We start from the raw sequence: 15,951 nt of genomic DNA, 5'->3' as shown, positions 1-15,951 counted from the left end.
TGATGGAAAATAATGAGGGGAGTATTATTAGGGTTTCTAGGATGTTAAAACAAATATGATGGGGTGTATTTTTATAGTGTATTATAGGTAAACATATAAAATGTGGTGTGTGGGTGGAAACTTAGGGACCAAGATTTGAAATAAAAAAAATGTAAGATATAAAATAAAATATATGGTCAAAAATGAAAGAAGGTCAATTTACATCGATGTCATATCACGTCAATGTCATGTCGCGCCAATGTCTAGTCACATAAAATGTCTTGTCACATCGGATGTTGATGGGACATTGAATTTGACCGGACTTGATCCGTATTTTAAAATTAATTTCATTGGCTTCTATATAATTAATATATTGTGCTACGAATTGAAAAATAATTATTTAATTAGAAAATATTGTAGTATTTATTTAAAAATATAACTATTTCAATTGTGTTGTATTAATTATTATTTTATTTTGATAAGACAATAAATTGATAGAATATTCTAATGTTTGAAAACTGGACAATTTTAAATAAAATGTTTGAAATTTATAAAAATGCACAAAAATTGTAGTATTTAACCAATTGTAGTAAAATGATAAAAATTCATGTATTTTATAAAAATAGGAATAATTATCAATAAATTTCATTACAGTTTAAAATGTGTAAATATTATATTTTATCATTTTTTTACAAGGAAGCCTGTAGAAGTTAATTTTTAAATACGGAAGACCAAAATTGAGTATCAATAGCTACCCCTCTTTGACCGGAGACAATGTAAGAGTCTTAGGGAAAAGAAATCATCATCATACTCAATTTTGTCCCGATATGACAGAGTGGGAATGAGGATGTTTTCAAGGCTGTGACTGAACTATGGTATTTGAGTTGCCTACATATCTCGAGTTGCACGAGAATCAGGTCGTGTGTAGTTCTGAAATGCAACTGAGCGCTACTTATTAATCGTAGCCTCATGGAGTGGAAGGCAAATGTTCGAGGACGAAAAGGTTTGTGTGATCTCGACATTGCTTCCAAGATTGCCCCAGTGTCGGACTGTGGTAACACTGGGACGTGAATGTTAGATAGTGGATGGATTGATGCAAGGCCCCGTAAAAATTTTCCTAAAACCCAGAGTTCTGTGATGCCGGGGCAGGCGTAGAGGTTAATAATAGTAGAAATAGGCATTGGAAGGTCACATAATGGTCGTTGAGGGGGCACATAATCACTCTGCGGGCCGCAGAATGGTCGCAGAGTGAGACAGTTTTTCTAGGTCATTTTGATATCATTTTTGTGGCCCATTATGCGACCGCATAACCATTTCGCGGGCTGCACTCCTGTCGCACAATCAACCTTGGAGTTTTGCGGAGGGTAGTTCTGCGGTGCATTATGTGACCGCAGAACAGGTCTGCGGGCCGCTTAGTGACCACAGACCCAGTCAGTTTCTTTCCAGTTTTGGCACCCAATTTGTACGGCCGATATGCGGACCGCATATCCATTCTGCGGTCGCATATACGACAGCATATCCTATCCCGGGGCTTCATTTTTGGGGGTTTTAAACCCGACCCTTCTTCGTTAAAACATATGCCATAGCCCATTTTGAGCACATTTCTGATATTTTTAGAGTGAGAGAGAGTTCTTAGAGTGGGGGAGTAACCTTTAACCAATTATCCCTTAATTATTGCTCAATCATTGAGGATTAACAAAAGAAGTCTTCAACCTAAAGGTAAGAATCTATGTCCTAGCTCTCAATTTCGAAAATTTACAAAAATGGGATAATTAGAGAGACAATTATTGGGTGTAGGGGTTGTTGTCTTGCATGCATGTATTCTTGAAGTATGTGGGAAGGTTGTGAGCTAAAAATGGTAGAGAATGGGTTGGGGAAAGATGGAATCTTCCACAAAAGGGCCTTAAAACATTGATGCATACCTAGTGTTCGATAGTATGCTTATGAGCTAGAATCATGACCATCTTCTTAATTTTTGTTCAACTTGTTATATTTCTAAAATAAATTGAAGTTGCTAAGAATTCCCAAACGTTTTAGAGTTTAAAGGAAGCTCAATTGAGGTATGTTGGCTAAAGCCCCTTCTTCTTAGAATCGAATCCCACGATGTTCATGTAATTGGTGTAACTCGTTGACCATTATTGAACTGGCTATTCCTAATGTGTTTGTGTTGAAGGATGTATGTTCAATATTTATTCTAATTTCTTCATCATGTCATCTTTCCATTTGAGGATGTGTTCAAAATGTGAAATATGTGTTAGAAATATTAAGACTTCATGTCAAGATCGAATAAAGGTTGTTATGCCAAATTGCATGAACAACCTCTATGTGCCTAAGATTCCCAAATTGCTCATATGTGAATTTAATGTCTTGAATGGGAAACCTTATTGTTGTTGATAATGATAATGATGTTTGAATATGAAAAGGGGAAACTGAAATTATGAAATACGGCCAAGTGCCAAGAATGACTTTCTAATTGAGGCCACCCGGGCCAATGGATTGAAAAGATGTGAAAGAAGTATAAAGTGAGATGATTGATTGAAAAGGTAATGTCTCGGGTGAGACAGCCTAGCTGATCGGGTCGTGATTGGATGCCATGTCGCACACATGGTGGTAACTGTGCTGGAAATTATAATGAAATTATGGTTATGGTTGATGTCTCAAATGAGACGACCTAGCCGATCGGGTCGAGATTGGACTCCGTGTAAGAATACAGAGGTATTGTGAATTATGGTATATTGGCTCTAAAGATCATCCACCCAACCTAATAACACGGAAATTGACTTGAGAACTTATGTGATCCTTATTTGATGTTTTAGTATTGTTTGAAGCTCTTATTGAACTCGTGACTGTTTCCCCTTGTATTATTATTCATTCTATTGAGATGGTATTTAGTTTTACATACTAGAACTATTCGACAGTACTAACGTCCCTTTTGCCAGGGGCGCTGTATCTTTAAATGGATGCAGGTGATTTCATAGCAGGCAGTGTTGATCAGCGATAGCAGTATACCTTCCTCCTAGCAGACTTGGTGAGCCCCACCTCATTCCGGGGTCATGTATATTTTGTACATTTTGTTATCATGTTTTGAGGTATAGTCAGGGCCTTGTTGCCGGCACTATCACTCTACTGCTTTGTATATTTTAGAGGCTCCTTAGACACTATGTGGGTTGTGCATGGGTGCTAGAAAAGTCAAACAGATTATGTTATGTTTTGGTCTCTTGTTCTACTCGAATCATATGAATATGTGTATCTTGAAACTTAAAAAAAATGTAACCAATGAGACAATTTATTATTGTATATATGATCTTCCTACTGTCTAATTAATGAAACCATGTCTTCTCTTGACCATGGGTGAGTTGGGTAGAAAGTATCTAACATGCTTGCTTGACCGAGTTCACTCGGTTGAGCGTCTGTCGTGCTCCCCGAGGTAGGGGCATGACTATTGATTGGGTGGATTTTGATGTGGATGCGTTCGGGCTCTATGTTGCATTTTCCTACATATCTCAGAAGTAACGAGAATCAAGATGATTGTAGTTCGAGAAGCGATGGATGATTTGATTTTGATTTTTGATTTGAAAATTGCCGCAGCGTCAAGGTGTGATGATACTGGGTGTTATTCTGACTATGAGGGTTCGGATTACCTACACACCCCATGTCAATTGGATGTGAGAATGATACTTGGGACATGCCGTTGATTACTGTTGGGAGCTCGACGTACGGCCTCAAAATCTGCCCTAGTTTATTTGTTAGAAGATAATTCCACATTGTGTCGCGTCTCTGATCAGTAGAGTTGACGAGGTGTGGACTATGCTTTCATTTGATTTTAGAAAGATGGATTGTAATGACTTGAATGATGATTGTTAATGCGATGTGATAATGATGCGATTTATTTTCCTTTTTGAATGAAATAGAATCCCAGGTTAGAACTCTAATTTGAAAGAGATCCGGGCTAGACACCAGTCCAAAATGATCGGAGTACTTTTATTTGAAAAAAACCCAAGCTGTGTACTGGTCCGAAGTAGTCAGAGCACTTGAATGTAAAAAGGAAATTCGGCATGTGTACCGGTCCGAAGCGATATCGGAGCATTTGATTGTAAAAAGGAAATTCGAGTTGTGTACCGATCCGAAGCGATATTGAAGCATTTGAAATCAAAAATACTCGTATTAAAAGGTGGGCACCTGTAAAATTGAACTTGAAATGAAATGCCCACTATTTAGGAGGGCACTGGAAAGTTTTGGCTTTGAAATAAAATGCCCATTATTCAGGAGAGCGCCTGGAAAGTTTTGGCTTTGAAATGAAATGCCCATTGTTCAGGAGGGCACCTGGAAAAACAAGAAGTTATTTTTCCTATGTAAGAAATTTGATAAAAGGGGTTCTGCTAATAATGACTCAGGAAGGCAATAGATGCAAAATGATAGAATTTGAAATGATATGGTCGGGTCTGACTTAGACTGCCTACGTATCCCAATGGAATTAGGCCAAAACGTAGTTCGATTGCAAAAAATGACTAAATCTGATGTGGATTGCCTATGTATGCCTACCAAAGGAAATCAAGTCGCAGTGTAGTTATGAATATATAGAAATGATTTTTTGTTTTCTATTACAAGAGTGGGACCGGACCCTATGTGGGTTGCCTACGTATCCCCCCGTGGGAAGTCAGGTCGGGCATAGTTCTGTTACAACAAAACCTAACTCCGCTGTTAATAAAACTTGACTCCTTTAGTTTTCTGTATTTTCCGCTATTTTGTAGCTTTTTTAGAGTATATTTGAAATTTTGAGAAGTAAAGAAAGACTATGATTTATTGATCGATCATCATTTTTTTTGCCTTGAATTTGGTTGGTACCAACAATTAGTTTTATGAATAAGAATTTTCACCATATACTTTCTGACAAACTGTGATCAGCTTACGGGTAATTCCTATAGCTTCGAGTGGTACCTCATGTATACCTAAGTATCGACAAGATTTGTTTGTCTTGCTTCAATCAAAGGTTTTGAATTCTGCCTAACTCATGCTTCAAGTGCCCTCACCATTAAGGAAGTCCTAATTTTCAGACATATTTGCAGTATTTTGTATTTGGTTTTTTAGGACATTTTTGAGAAGTGCACTCACACCCAGAGATGTTCAGGCATGCAGTTGAGATACTATATGCTTGACCTTTTGTGTGAGTATCCACTAATATGAGAACACATGGAATAGGATCATGTATGGCTTGCTTATCTGCTTGTAATGTAGTCTTGGGTATGGGTAGGATATGCATTTGGGATAAAGTGTGAATAATCCCTCCATGAGCACTGCACTGTATCCGTGTCTTCGGTACTCAAATCATGCTTCGACGCTTGATCTTGTTTGGCTCGATGTCCCTTTCTTTTGTTTGACTTCTTTTTGAACTTGTTAGAGGTTCTTCTTTCATTTTTGAGGTTTTTCCTTTCTTTTACTTTTGAGGTTTCTCTTGTTTTGCAAGAGTTTTCCCTTCTTTCGTTGGAGTTTCTCCTCTTTGAATTTGTGAAGTTTTCTCCTCTCTTTTCTTTTCCTTCGAATTTGCGGAAGTTTTCTCCTTCTTGTTGGATCCTCCTTTTGAACTTGCGGAGTTTCCTTCTTCTTTTCTTGAATTCATGTCTTTGATTGTCTTGGACCTTGCGTCTTTTGCCTTGTTATGCTTGTCGCCTTCACTTTGGTCTTTGTCCAAAGTTACACATTTTCAGTGCGCGCAAAGAGGTTGGGCCAAGAGAGGGTAGTGCTTTTAAGCACAAAGAAGGGTATTGTCCTGCCCCGACCTCGGGGAGTGCTACCGGCGCTCAACCGAGATAACTCGGACGATCAAGCCTGTACAATACCTTCTACCCGAACTCACTCATGAATAAAAAGGAGATCTATTTCATTAATTAGACAATGTGGAGGATCATGTGAACAACACCAATTCATTATCATTAGTTACACCGTTTATAAGTTTCAAAATAGATACACTTTCATAGTTTGAAGTGGAACAAGTGGTACAAATATAACATTACTTGTTTGACCTTCCCAGCACCAACATACAACCCACACTATGTCTATGAAGCCTCTAATGGATACAAAAGAGTACTATGATAGTGCCGGCAAGAAGGCTCTGGTTATACCTCAAAATATAATACACATGGGACAAAAGATACACGACCCCGAAATGAAGTGGGGCTCACCAAGTCAACTGGGAAGAGGGTGTACCCCTATCACTGATCAATGCGGCCTACTGTGGAACCACCTGCATCCATTAAAGATGCAGCGCCCCCGGTAAAAGGGGTGTTAGTACATATGAAATAGTACTAGTATGTATGACTAAATATTCTCTCATTAGAACAGGTAACAATACAAGGAAGGACATTCATAAAATCAATGGAAGTCTCAAACAATACTAAAACATCAAGTTAGGAGCAAGAGTAGTTTTCAAGTAAATTTCCATTATTTTAGGTTAGGAGATCTTAGCACCAATATACCACCGTGATTTTAGCATGGAGTCTGATTGGCTAGGCCGCCTCACCCAGAGACATCAACCACAATCACTATCACTTCACAATTTTAATCATTATCTCAATCACAATTTCAAGCACAATCACCACCATGTGTGTGGCGTGGCGTTCAATCACGACCCTACCGGCTAGGCCATCTCACCACAATGCCGTATGGATTTACATCACCCTTTTATAGCAATCATATCATCCCAATAAAGGAGAATATTCTCATCACATCAATCTCATCTCAAATGGGAGGAATAATCACAATTCACTTCTACACCGGCACATGTAGTTTCGGGGTTAGGCTGTTTCAACCTACCCTTCCTCGGTGACTAACGATAACCCCAAAGTTTTTGTTATTAAAGGATTTACAACTCAATTCAACATCTTTTACAAGTTTCACAGTTTCATTGGCACTAGTGGCCCAAACAAATGTAATATCATTCTTGGCATGTTGGCTGTATTTCATATTTCATGCTCACCTATTTCACTTTCAAACATCATCATGGATCATCAACAACAAAGCATTTCTATTCAAGACTTTGAGTACACATGTGAGCAAATAAGAGACTTAAGCACATTGAGATTTTTACATAATTTGGCATAATAGCTTTCGTTTGAAACACTACTTGAAGTCATAATATTTAGATACGCAACACATACTTTGAACACATTCTAAAATAGTAACATAACATGACAAGAGCATTTGGAATACATATTGAACATATATCTTTTGACATAAAGCTTTCTCGGAATAGTCAAGTTATAATGAACAACTCGGGACATACAAGGACATCATGGGATTCAATTCTAAGAGAGAAGTTTAGCCAACATACCTCACTTTGAGCTTCCTTAAATTACTACAATGTTTCGAAAATCTTAGCAACTTCGATATATTTAGAAACATAACAAAATGAACACAAATTAGGAAGGAGTTCATGGTTCCAGCTCATTTGAGCATTTTATCAAACACTTGATGGACATTATGATTTCAAGGTCCTCCTATGGTGGATTCCTTCACCCCACTACCCAAAGTCTACCCAATTGAGCTCAACAATATTCCCACAAATCTTGATAGTATATTCATGCATAATGAACAACTTCCACACCCAAGAATTGCTTTTCTCATTACCTATTTTTAGTTAAATCCCAAAATTGAAGGCTAGGGAGTAGAATCTTACCTCTAGGATGAAGACCTAGTGAGTTTTTCTTGTTAATTCTTCAACTCTTGAGCAAGAATTGATGAAAAATAATCTTAGGAACTTACCCTCTCACTCTGTGGCACTTCCTCTCTCTAGAAATATCACACTTTCTCTTTACAAATGGTCCCTAATGACTATATATCGAAATAGGGTAGGGTTATGAAATTAGAAAATATGAAACCCCGATGCAAATTTGTGGTCGCATAAAGGACCGCATAGCACTTATGTGATCTGCAAACTGGACCGCATAATGGCCCTCCAGAACTGGGAATTTTTGTGCAGGTCTACGGTCTGCAGACCAATTCTACTGTCGCATAAAGGACCGCGGAACCTCCTTCCAAAATTTCTCATGCTGGCTTCTGCGACGGATGTACGACCCGCGAAACAGTTATGCAGTCGCATAATGGGCCGCATAATGGTTCTCAAAATTTGCTCAAGTTCTGCTTCACTCACGGCCGATCTGTGGACCGCAGAAATGCCACGGTCTATAAAATAATTCCTTCAACTCCCCAAAATACAGTTCAACCCATAAATTTCTACAACCCTCAATCACATTACTCTACCTCGGCGCCACGAAACCTCGGATTTTAGGTAAACCTTTACGGGGCCTTACAGGTATAGGCTAAGATGTGGTGTTCAAGAAAAAGGCTTAAGGATCAAAAGGGGAATGCTAGGGATTAATGTCATTTGGTGGGTTAGAAAGGCTCAAACGGGTTAAAGAAGTCCTACGATCCTTTCCCAAACCAAGCGCTACTTAGGATTTCGCCTCACAATGCACATGAAACGATAAGGTCGCCACACAATGCACATGAAACGATAAAGTCGGCTATGTTCTTACCGTAATTGTTAGCATGAGGTTTTTTACGTGTCATTAAGGTATAATTGAGAGGTACTACAAGAGTCTATGGTTTACCCGAAGCTGATTCTTTCCATCATACCACTTAAATATTAGTTCTTTCCAATGCACACTCCTAACTATGCTAGTACCAACCAAGCCAATACTTGATAATTTTTGGTTCTTTTTTTTACAAATATATTTTTTTCAATTTTTGACTTAATCAGTTATATTTGTTTTTTTAATTTTGACAATATATTTTTTTCGAATTTTTGGACTTAATCATCATCTTTTTTTTGGTTTTTGAAAAATGAGACCGAACCCGAAAGAAAATCAGGTCAAGCGTAGTTCATGAAGATTAGAAAGAAATTATTTTTTACATTTTCATTTCATTGATTTTTTGAATTTTTGAATTAATCAAATTTTTTTTTCTTGTAATTTTTGATAAAGAGAATTGAATGTAAAATGGGCTTTGTAGTTACCGTTCTGAAGCGATATCAGAGCATTGAATAAAAGACGGGCTTTGATACCGTTCCGAAGCGATATCGGAGTATTGAATGTTAGATAGGCTTTGTTACCATTTCGAAGCGATAGCAGAGCATTCATTAGATGGGGTTTGTTACCGTTACGAAGCGATATCGGAGCATTGAATGTTAGACGGACTTTGTTAATGTTCCAAAGGGATATCGGAGCATTGACAGGAATGAAAATTTGAATCATCATGCGATGGGAGTATTTGACGGGCTTTAGTATTGTTCCGATACGATATCGGAGCATAGAAAGAAAAGTAAAATCTCTGCACAATGGGAGTGAAAAGAAAGAAAATCTATGCACGATGGAAGTGGCTGAAAATGTAAAATATCCGCACGATGGGAGTGGCTGAAATGTAAATCTCCGCACTGTGGGAGTATTTTTGGTTTTTTCTGAAAACTGAGATCGAACCTGAGCAGGGTCCTTGATTGATTTTGATTTTTTTTTTTCGAAAAATGTGAGTGAATCCAAAGGTTGCCTACGTATCTCTTTGACATGAGAATCAGGTCAAGCGTAGTTCGGAAAGATTAGAGATAGAGGGCGGATATTTTGGATTTTTGAATTTCCTCAAGTAAGGAGGATAATATTTTTTGAATTTTGATTTTGATGTCTCACGAAGAGACTTCTAGAGAAGAAACAGAGAAAGATGTATATATGTTTAATTTATTTTTCTTTTTTGTAAACGATCTTTTAGCAAAGAATCAGATCAAAATGTAGTTTGGACCAAACTACTAGAACTATGAGATTTGTATGGTTATCATGAATGAGTGGTTGTTCCTTGAGAAGGAATTATGACTATTAAATAGAATTGTTAGGTGGGTGGAGACTGGTAACTCCTGAATAAGAGATAGATGGTAGCATAGCATATGGATCTGTCTCAAATAACAGAAATCGGTGTAAGTGTGAGGTATGATCGTGAAGAATACGTCAACTCCGTAGAAGATATACCAAGTTAGATTGACGTATTTTGAAAAGGAAGGCGGAGTCCAAATGATGGTATGATTATGATGGATGGTGATGAAAACTTGAATGGACATGTGTATTTGAAAGGTCAAGGTTCAACACAAGTCAACCAAAGTTTAGTCAGACAAAGAGGACAAAATAATGGATAACAAATAGAATGTGCATGTAACAGATAAAAAATACATAACAATGGCAGGCAAAAAATATATACCAAATATACAAAGAATATGTAGCAAATAAATGATATGTAAGGATTGATTCAGCTAAAGCAAGCTGCAAGATTGTGTGTACAGTGACCTAGGAATTCTAAAAGTGGATTTACCTAGATTCGAGCATGATTTTAGGTGTCACAACCCAAAATTCAGCCTGTCGTGATGGCGCCTATCACAGAACTAGGCAAGCTGACAATCACAAATAACTACGCTTTTTGAATTGAAAACATGATGAAATAAGTTTAACAGTGACAAATTCTCATAAATAATCGATAAGAAAATACCGCGACTCAATACAAAATCCCCAAAATCCTGGTGTCACTGAGTAAATGAGCCACTAAAATGTCAACACAGTCTAACTGCTAATACAACTGTCTAGAAAGATAAAATAGTGCTAAATAAACTGAAAAGAAGGAGAGTCGAGGTTTGCGGATGCCAAAGCAGCTACCTCAAAAGTCTCCAAGCATATGAAGCTCCAAATCTAGCAACCGCCATGTCCAGATACACATGAATCTGCACACAAAGTGCAGAGTATAGTATAAGTATAACTGACATAATGTACTCAATAAGTAACAGGACTAACCTTGGACTGAAAGCCACACGAGCTAAAAAAGGTACAATCCAAATCCAGATAATAATAACGCAGATATGACAGAAAAATGACAGTAATAACTCAGAGAAAATCTCATAATCAGTTTGTAGACAGTACAGAAATGTAGACAGACTTTCATGTTTTTAAAGTTTTGAGCTCAACATTGATAAAATATGTCTAGTAGGACTAATGTTAGGTATTTTACATCTCTATATCTACATGTCAAATATTCATGTCAACTGTAATGCAACACAGTGATTAAGCCATATACTCATGCTCTCAGAGTATTCAACCTCACTCAGCAAACTCAATCACTCGGCACTCGTAATTACTCAGCACTCTCAATCACTCAGCACTCTCAATCACTCGGCACTCGCACTCAACACTCATCGGTACTTGTACTCACTGCTGGTATGTCAAATTTCGGAGGGGCAGATCCTGTCCAAGTGCTAATATAAGCCAAGCATGGCATGTTGCAGTGTGCAGCCCGATATCATCATGAATCAATAAGGCCTGCTGCGGCGTGCAGCCCGATCCCATAAATATCACTCAGAATCAGGCCCTCGGCCTCACTCAGTCATCAATCTCTCGGGCTCACAACACTCATGCCAATCAGCCCAAAACAATGATACATGATGTAACAATAAATGATAATAGAGACTGAGATATGACATGCAAATGATGAATGCGACTGAGTACATAACTGTAATTTAAGCAAATAACTCAACAACAAAGACAACCTCTGTGGGTCCCAACATTACCATCATATAGCCTAAACATGATTCTAACATGAATCACAACTCAATTTCTCTAACAAATGGAGAATATATGAATAATAACAACATTAGATAACTATACAATTTCACGGAAGTCACAATTACTATAGTACACGCTCACATGCCTATCACCTAGCATGTGCGTCACCTCAACACCAACCACATAACACTTAATTCTGGGATTCATACACTCAGAACCAAGTTTAGAAGTGTTACTTACCTCAAACCGCGCAAATCTCCACTCCAACAAGCCCTTGCCTCGTGAATCGGCCTTCAGACGACTCGAATCTAGCCACAAACAACTTAATACAATCAACACAAGCTATAGGAATCAATTCCATATCATAAAGCTAGGTTCTTTAAAATAAGTCAAAAAGTCAACCCAAAAAGGTAACCCAGGGCTCACGTCTCAGAATCTGACAATGTTAAAAAAAATCCGAACACCCATTCAATAACGAGTCCAACCATACAAAAATTACTCAATTCCGATCTCAATTCGACCTTCAAATCCTCAAATTATGGTCTATGAAACCATCTAACTCTTCGAAACCCATTTGCACATAACCAAGTCATTAGAACTGAATCTCTCTAACTCAACCAACCCACGCAGGTCACCAAACCCAAGAGTATTGCCACAAAACACCTGTAGAGACTCACTACATCATAAGTACCCAAAGAACCGATCATATCCATTACCGTGCTAATCCAACCTACTACCAAGCTATCCTATTTCTCCGAGTTCCTTTTGAATTACCCTCAAGTTGACACTTCTCCTTTCTAGTACACCACGATCCTTACCCAAAGCTCACTACAAGAGATCCTAGTATAAAACCACACTGCCCTAAGGCCCATAAGCCATTGTATTCCCTCTTAAGCAAAGTACCACAACCGAGACACCCACTCTAAAGAGACCTTCTATGAATCTAATGTTGTTCCTTTTACCTCTATGATACTGAAATGTAGAATCCATAGTGATACAGAAATACCGTAAGTCCCGGCACCATCCAATGCAAATCTCAGATCTTAGCCATATACAAATCCGAAAAAATTCTCAATTGCCATATATAAATCTTGAATCCATTAGAACCTTCTCGAGAGTCATCCACTCTGCTCAAATCTCAATTGCACCGCCCCAAACGGGATGAACGACATGTGCCTCATGATCATAACAACACCCAAAGAAGTAACCCCACCTTAACGCAACCGAGTAAATTCCTACTCCATGGGCACTACATCCGTCACGAATAACAACTCAAATCATTCCATGATTTCCATATACCCATAAAGTATAATATAACCTGTATCCAGAAGTTCCCTTACTCAAGTCATCCTCGATCTCAACCTCTACAAGTCCTAACTAATCCATAAGTATGCTTCAGACTGAAACCAATGTAACACATAACCATGCAATCAAATCGTCGATAGAAGACTCCCTCACTTGACTCAAAGACATAGAATGAAACATCCAATAACTCACAATACCCATACTTTGTTACTGCCATAATCCCGCAGTGAGATTCAACTAAATCCTTCACAAGATCATGCAACATAAACCATAGAATACCTCAAATTATCTGTTAAGCTCTCATTCATCCTCATAACAGTCAGGTCAACTTCTCAACCAATCCAAACTCAAATCGCAACACATATAACCCACTGGTAGAAAACAAAAACCTCCACACAACATTATAAGGATCACATATCCGTAGATTACCCCGCAGGTGATAACCCACTTGCTTAGCCTCAAACTGATATCTCTCTATACCCTTTCACAACCACAACTACTACGAAACCACTTAATCTTCCTGAGTCTCAACTCAGCAACAAGACATGAGAATCTACTTCGTTCCACAAATAAAATAACATGAAAGAATCCCTCAAAACCCTTATAACTACAGACTGTATAACACATCTACCAAAATAGAGCATCCAATAGTCCTTTTCATATCTCAAGCAAACTCTTCTTGTCACATTCAAACCATATGAACACATCCCATAGTCACAACATAATTAACATATAGCCATCCAACCACTCACTAAGCCATCAATCTCGTTCCTAGGGGAACAACCGGACATATGAGTCCAAAGCACATACTCACACAACTAAAACCACTGAGCCCAAGCTGCGGTCAAAACCCAGCCTCGAGTCATCCAGATGGGCCCAACTCCAAAACATAGCAACACATCTCGCATCTTATCCATAAAATCCACAAGCCGTCGATGCATAGCTGATACCGAACGCTCACGTACGTATACGAGTGAGTGGAAGGGATTCAAGATATACACTTCAAACTGAATCAATACCGCACAACAAGGAAAGAAAGATAGAAAGTTTAGAGCTCTGATACCAACTTATCATGACCCAAAATCCAACTAGTAATGATGGCACCTAACCCAACCCACAAGGTAAGACAATTTAACAATAATCTAATTTTCAAATGAGATTTACTAAGAGAAATAATAATAATATAACTGAACTTTTATACAAAGAATTCTCAAGGACTGGTACTACAAATCATGAGCTTCTAGCACTAGTATGTGTAACTAAACACCCTCTCAATAGAATGACAAATAATACAAACAAGATTATCATAATATCAATGAAAGCATTAATCAGCATCAAACCTCAATTTAGGATCAAGATAGTGTTCAAATTAATTTCCATATCTCACATTGAGAGATTTCTAGTATCGATACACCATTGTCCACAATACCATTATTCACAAAACCAGTACCACCGTACTCTTAGCACGGAGTCCGATCATGACCCGATCGGCTTGGCCATATCATTAGAGACATCAACTACAATTTCACTCAATATCAATACCACCATCTTTAACATGGAGTCCGATCACGACCCGATCGGCTAGGCTATCCATTAGGGACATCGACCACAATCACAATTTCAATTACAATTTCCAGCACAATCACCACCATGTGTGCGGCATGGTGTCCGATCACGATCCGATCGGCTAGGCCGTCTTAGTTGAGACATCAACCTTTTTACATCAATCATCACATTTCATATTACTTTCATATCTTTTCTTTTCATTGGCCCTAATGGCCATAATTATAAGATCATTCTTGGCACGTTGGCCATATTCAGTGTTTCATGCTCACCTTATCAATTTCAAATATCATGATCATCATCAACAATAAATACAATTCAAATCATGGTGTGTAATACATATGTGAGCAATTTAGAGTCTATGGCACATAGAGATATTTCACAAAATTTGGTATAATAGCCTTCGTTTGAACTTGACTTAAAGTCGAAACATTATTAATACACAGCCCATATTTTAACACATCCTCAATTGGTAACATAACGTGAATAAAGCATTTGGGATGCTTGTTGAACATATATCTTTCAACCCAATCTTACTCGGAATAGCCAGTTTCATAATGAATCACTCGGGACTTACATAATTTACATGAATATCTTGGGATTCAATTCTAAGAGAAAAGTTTAGCCAACATACCTCACTTGAGCTTCCTTACACTCTAAATGTTCCGGATTTTTTAGCAACCTCAATCTATTTTAGAAATATAACAAATTGCACCAAAATTAGGAAGATGATCATGGTTTTAGCTCACTTGAGCATTTTATCAAACACTAGGTGTGCATAAGGTTTCAATGTCCTTTTTATGAAGGATTCCATCATCCCACAACCCAATCTTTACCATTTTTAGCTCAACAATCTTCTTACACCCTTTGATAATACATGCATGTAAAATAAACAACTCTCATGCCCAAAAATTATCTTGCTAGTTACCCATTTTCAGATGATTTCGAGATTAGGGTTTAGGGTGTAGAATCTTACCTCTAGGATGAAGACCTAGTGAGCTTCCCTTCTTAATCTTCAAAAACTTTAGCAAGAATTAAAGAAAAAAAATTATTGAAGAACACCTTCTCACTCTAGGGCACTCTCTCTCACTCTAAAATATCAGATTATGTCTCAAAAATGGACCAAAGAGTGTATTTAACGAAATAGGGTCGGATTTTAAAAACCCAAAAATGGAGCTCCAGAACGGTTATGCGGTCGCATATGCGGTCCCGCATAGTGGTTATGCGGACCGCATATCGGTCACATAATTGCTGACAAAATGATAAAAAAAAAATTGTATGCGTATGCGGTCACTATGCGGTCGCATACTCGACTGCATAATTGCTTCCAACTGACCCAATTAACTGCCTCACTCTGCGGCCATTATGCGGTCCGCAGAGTGATTCTGCGGTCGCATAATGGACCGCAGAAATGCACTTTTCCGCCAAAAAATTTCTTTTACTTTCCGGTGCATTGTTCAACCCAAAAAGTCTGAGACGAAGAATTTCTACAATCCTTAAACACGTAAGCCTAGTCCGGTAC

This window comes from Nicotiana tomentosiformis, chromosome 1, assembly GCF_000390325.3.
Source record: "Nicotiana tomentosiformis chromosome 1, ASM39032v3, whole genome shotgun sequence".
In the NCBI taxonomy this organism is placed as follows: Eukaryota; Viridiplantae; Streptophyta; class Magnoliopsida; order Solanales; family Solanaceae; genus Nicotiana; species Nicotiana tomentosiformis.
The sequence above is the reverse complement of the archived record's forward strand: the minus strand, read 5'-3'. Positions refer to the sequence as shown.